This window comes from Crassostrea angulata, chromosome 7 (genome assembly GCF_025612915.1).
Source record: "Crassostrea angulata isolate pt1a10 chromosome 7, ASM2561291v2, whole genome shotgun sequence".
NCBI lineage: Eukaryota > Metazoa > Mollusca > Bivalvia > Ostreida > Ostreidae > Magallana > Magallana angulata.
This window is the reverse complement of record NC_069117.1, coordinates 4497552-4504309: the sequence shown is the minus strand read 5'-3', so window position 1 is coordinate 4504309 and position 6758 is coordinate 4497552.

Genomic DNA, 6758 nt, shown 5'->3' with positions numbered 1-6758 from the left:
AACAACGCCCGATCAAACCCATATCAGACACGGTCTGTGGATTGACCAGCCTTGTTCATTTGCTACATATAGCTTAATCATCGGAGAGGTATACATACTCCTTCATTAAGTGACCGAGACATAAGTTATGGGTCCTCTTCTCTGGGTTGTATCGCATTTAATTTTTCAATTTAGAGAAAAGGCATGTATTCTCAACACAGACCGAGGGTTAATGTGCAATAAAGAGAAGCATGCAGCATCTTTTTTTTAGTAGAATGGGTGGGACTGACTTATCAAAAATTTATTTGTGTATATTTTTTAACATGAAATAAAATCGAATTATCAATTTTTATTTAAGGAAACCAAAACAAAATAGGTTTCAGGAGTGGCTGAATTTCTTATGTTTTAAACACTGTCCAATTGTCAACTTCTTAAACTTCTTTATTCAATCGTTACGTTATGTATAACCCCCACCTTCTTGTGCACACTTTTATGCAGTTCAACATCTTGACATTAGGCTATAAATTCATTACGTGAAGTACTTATTTCATTTTATAATGTTTAAAATTCATTATGTATGTAATGATACTCGAAAAAAGATCGTCTTTGCATACCGGCGACATCGGCGAACGATCGAATGAAGCATTAAGTCGGGTAACCAGAAATCAACCGGCGCATTCTGCGTACGCCGGTTTGATAAATGGTCGTTTTATCCGAGGTGCAAGGGACAATTTCGGATACATTATTTTTGTAAAATTGAGAGTTGCTGTATTTGAAGGCTTATAAGTGTTGCTAAAATTCATGAATTTTTTTTAATGATTATCATTAGTTAGAGTGATGTCTCTTGTTGAAATTGATATGCAATATGAAGGCCCCTAAAAGTAAAGTACATTGGAATTAGAAGTAAAATGCGAAAATAGCGGCTATGAGTGTTGTGTTGATTTTACACAGTGAAATTGCAAGTTACAGACAGGAGGTATATGTAAAATAACACAAATAGTAGGTGGGTGGGACATTATAAACTATACACCAGTAAGTTTCTGACATGTGATGGTGCAACATGCACAAGACACGGAAGGTCAACCCTTTGTAGGGAATTAGCTAGGGAAGATCTAAAAAGCCTAAAGATCATGAAAAAGAAATATGAAAGGGTATATGAAAGGATCGTAATCTCGAAAAAACCACTTTGTAGAAAATGCTACTCACTACAAGTACTGCAATTTTCCTCAGAAAATGGCGATTGGCTTTATGGCGAGTGAATTGAAGGTACTTTTGCTGAATGGCAACAAAGGAAATTCTTGTTACAGAGTACCGGACACTCATCCCCTGACTACAGTGATTTGTATAAAAAAAACGTCCCCTGCCACCTGAGATTGAATCGCTGGGCGCTCTCTGGAAAAATCTAATGAACTTTGTAGGACTCAGAACAAAGAGATACAACTGCTGCTCACCAAAATTATTGGTATATGAAATGCAAGCACAGCTTGTTAATACTAACATAGGAAGAGTACTGTTTGTAACGACGGGCGAGCAAATCTGCTTCAGTGGTTTCAGATCCTCAGTAATGTTCGATAACTCTCATATGTCTTGAAACCATTTGTTCATGTATACCTTTATGACATTATATATAAAACTTGATGTTGTTACTGATTTTTATCATTCGAAATAGTTTTGTTGTGTTAAAGATGTTTTAACTTCTTGTGGTTATGTTTATGTTGGAGAAATCAATCTCCCTGCTGAATATATATTGCATTTATCTAAAAATGTGACACAATACTTTACAAATCTATTTTTTGATGAATGGAAAATTCAAATACATAATTAACAAAACTATAAAGTATAAAGTTAATAAGACTAAATATTTAGCCTTGAGAAGCATTTTTGTGTTTTGACTGCTGAACTCATGTATACATTTTGCAAATTCAGACGTGGTATTATTAGACTGCCAATTGGAACTGGTAGGTTATTTAACAAAGGAAAAAGTGAAAAAGTGTGTGATTTCTATAATTAAAGAGAGCTAAGTGGTGAGTTCTATAATTTGTTTAATAGTGATTGCAAAATTAGAAATATCAAATTTTTTTCATGATCTCCTGAATAGCCATGAAAAATATGTTCTAATCGGATTAAATAAATACTGTAAAATGTCAGCTTTTAAAAAATAAATACAACAATATATTATCTTCCTACACCTTTAAACTCAAGGTATATATATATGTTTTTTATTACATTCATACTAAGTAAACCAGTTCTATATGTTTAAAATTTGGATTATGTTTGTACTTTTTTGCCTGATATGAGGCGTTGAGTGGAATAAAAGTTTCAAAAAGATTATCTTTTTATTTCAATTTTTAATCTTTGTGGAGAACAGATTCAATTTTTAAGATCATACCAATAAACCTTCAGTTGAAAGATGCTTAACTAATTTACGGTGTCAGAGATTGATGTATGTACATTAGTAATGAGGTTAGAAGAAAGCAAACCTGAAAACTTTTCTGATAATATCTATAATCATACAATTTATAATCATTTTCAGATTTAGCTTCTGCACAATGTGATCTTCAAGCTGCAGCGAGCTGTCTGACTGGCTTTAAACAAGCGGTTTCTGCTGGGTCGACTGATCTGACAGCAGTGTGCTCGTAAGTCTTTAAATTTACAGACAGAATGATTTTGATTACCTGAAGTTGCAGTAAAATTGATAATATTTACTATTTATAACCAAAATGTTCGTTAAGGAGGTTGGCACCTGAAATACTAGTAATGTTAATCATCCAAAAATATCTTGATATAATGATGGGGACCTAAGAAGTTTATTCATATTATTTGTGACCCAGTGACTATAAGAGTAATATCTAAGTCAAAGTTTAAAAACCTTGCTTTACCGATGGCTTAAAATGCCAATACGTAATGAATACAACAACAAATGTGAAGATTGTAACAAAATTTTGGAGTAATCAAATCATTTCACAAATTATAAAAAAAAGTAGTAATGCCAAATCTTTGCATACATATAGACATTCATTTAATGTCTCTTGTAAAAATTGAGATATGACATAAAATAAGCAAATTTTAGGCAATAATTTGAGAAATTTTTTCTTGACTTCTACGAATATAAGCTAAATATGCCAAAATATATCGATAGAAACATCAAAATATTGTTCAAAATTTTTTTCTGGACAACATGAATATATCGTAATACACAGATTATCTGGACGTTTAGTTTGCGCTGAAATTTAGGAGGCTAAATTAATAGAACTCAAAAACTATTGAATTATCAATATTGTTCATTTTGTTTTCTTAAAAACCTTCCGCTACAAAATATAGTTCCTTACTAAACTCTGTCAATATATAATTTTCTTTAAACAATTTTATTCAATACGCTTTATTTGGCATTGTATAATATAAACATACAAATAGAATCAATATTTAATTTTTAGATAAGGGGTTACATAAACAGTTACCTCAAACGAGAGGAGCGAACCAAAGCCACGGTGTTAGTTATATAACTCTTCACACAGTTTAGATTTATCTTTATGATAACTATGGACAATTCCATTTGTTTTATCTGTTTCAGTTTAATACAGTGATGTTTTATTTTTATACGTTTTTAAATATTGAACTTTAACAGTGTATACACACACACACAAACACGTATGACATTTAATTTGCATGTGAAAAAATTGGGAGATGGCCACACACACGAGCACACAGGCACATACATATCCAAAATGAGTTAAATTAGTTGTTATGATCTTAAAAATAGAATATGCTCTCAAAACAGATTAAAAATTGAAATTAAAAGATAAAAAAAAGATTAAATTGTAAAAATTTGACATTTTGCATGAAAGCATTTTATTTGCAAACATATATTATTATTTCACTGTAAACGTATCACATTTGGCTGTGTACTAGTATTCTTTTTAGCTCTTTTGGCGGAATGCGGCTTCCGCTAAATCAAGTACATCGCTAAATGCCATGCATATATGTATAAGAATAGTCATATTCAGGAATACGCTAATTCAAATTCACGCCAACTTGTTCAAAAACTTATTTCCGCCTTATGTCATGTATTTACCAGATGTTTTTCAGGTTCATGAAAGCACCCCTAGCTGGCCTTTATACCCTTTTCTACACCCCCATCTGATGTAACTATGCTTCCAAGATATGTAAATGATGTTGTGTTGGTTTGGTTACTTCCATGCAGTTGTATTCTTGCTGGGTGTTTGGTATTTAATGACATAACTTCAGTTTTCTTAGTATTCATTTTCAGTACAATTTTTTCTGCATTATTCTGTAATTTTGAGGTTTTGCTTTGCATGTGCTTTTCTAGATGTGACAGTAGGGCCAAATCATCTGCATAGGCTAGGTCTTCAAGACTGGTGAAAAGAGTCCATCTTCTTCCTGTGTTGTCGCTGCTAAGGATTGATTTAGTTACCCAGTCGATTGCTATAATAAAAAGGAGAGCTGACATCACACATCCCTGTCTCACACCAGACTTTACTTTGAAGCATGCATCTTATGAACGCCTATAGAACAGTTAAATTCATGATAAAATGCCTTAATCATTTCTAATATCTATGATGGTGCTCCATAGTGTCTCAAGATCTTCCATAAGCTTTCTCTGTGAAGACTGTCAAAGGCTTTTTGAAAGTCAATAAAGTTGAATTTGAGCTGTTTCTGTCACTCTAGATCTGTGCAATGTTCTATAATGTTTCTTATAGTAAAGACCTGTTCGCTGCAGCCTTTTCCTTTCCTGAAACCAGCTTGTTCTTGTCTTATTTTGGCATCTACCGTAGTGATAATTCTGTCGATTATTATTCTACTAAATATCTTTCTAAGGTATTGACGGTAAGGTGATGCCTCTCCAGTTATTGCAGTTGGTTAGATCTCCTTTCTAAGGCAGTTTGATGATATTTCCCTTTGACCATGTTGTAGGTATAGTATTATTATTCCAGATCTTAGTGAATAATGGGTATAAATGTCAGCTGCTAGGTTTGGATCTGCTTTGAATAAATTTGAATAAATTTATAAATATGAAAAATTCAAAGTTTAACCTTGTAAAATAAACAATACACATTATTTAATTCACTAAATAGAAAATTAAGTGCTTTATCGCGATTTCGTCTGCTTGAAGCGACGATCAACATTTATGACGAGGCTTGCTGTTCTTATTCCAGGAATAATTTTAATGAACATATAGTTCTCTACCCTTTTACGGTAACACTGCTGTTCAAATTTGCTAATAATGAGTTTTAAATTAACACACGTACATGATCGGTCATCAGAAAAAAGCATCGTAGAGCACAGTGACGAGTAGTGCGTCAGCTCCCATCTTCAGAGCAGTGTATTACAAACGGCAAGTATACCATTTAAGTACCTCACTGGCTATCTAGTTACCACAACATTTACAAAAATCGCTCATAAATACTTTTCTTTGTACTTTCCTCCACGATTGCGTCTCCTTGCATCATGGTTATTCCCAGTTGCATGTTTTCAGCAATCTATCTCACATTAAAACCAGTTTTAACGAATCTTGTGGCACAGTGAATAATATCACAAGCCATCGCATGTATTTTTCTTTCGTTTTCAATTCAGCCGGTTCAGATTTCACTTTTCTATTTGTGTTCAATCTTAAAGTCAGCTGCCTCAGCTGAACGCACAGCCATTTTGAATATTGTTGCTGTATTGTTTTGTATTCATACGCGCCGCTTCAGTTACATTATTTATATTTTTGATCAATGACACCTCAAGTTTTATGATTTGAGAATGTTTTATTAAATGATATAAAATGAATTTAATTATATTTGCTATTGATCGACCGGTCAATGCATATTTACAATGCATGTACATAGTCTTCATTTATTTTTATCTTGTTCTCGTGAGAGTGTGAAATGGGAAACCATATTTACAGGGAACTGCTGGTCCGATAAAAACAGGGCATGACTGGTCTGAGTAACTGACGCTATAACAAATCCGTTGAATCAATGTGCAACTAGTCCGAATTTTCTATTCACAAAGATTTATTTGTGTATATCTTTTAGCATTAAATAAAATCGAATTATCAACTTTTATCTTAGAAACCAAGGGCAAAATAAGTTTCAGGAGTGGCTGAATATATAACACATTGTGTTTTAAAATTCTACTAAATATATAATTTCTTATGATTTTTAACACTGTCCATTTTTTTAATCTTTAACTTTTTTATTCAATCGTTACGTTATGCAGAACCCTCTTCTTGTGCAGTTGCAAAGTATTCTTATGCAGTTCAACATTTTGACAATAGGCGATAAATTCTTTATATGAAGTACTTATATCATAATGTATGATGTGTAAAAATCATTATGTATGGTGGTAAAACCTTAATGTATTGTTTTGAATACGTTACACGCAATGGTAAATCCTTTATATGATTTCACAATTTCATTATATGGCGTTACGAGGTCAGTCTTTAAGGTGCTATGGCACATCTGTCGATATGAATGTGGATTAAAGTACATATACATTATGATTTGCAGACTTTCACCGGTTTAGAATTTTCAAATGTTACAATGTTTAACCAAAAATATTACCTTTTGAAAATATTTGGAGAGGTAAAAATTGTAAAAGCCCGAGCGGGATTCGAACTCATGACTTACAGATTCGTAGTAAACCCTCTAACCCAGTGCGCTACGCTGTTAGGTAGACTATTGGGAAAGAAAATACTTCTATAATTACTCTTCATTTTATTATTTATTTTGATAAACAATACGTCACTACATGGAAGTGCCCAATACCACCTTAAC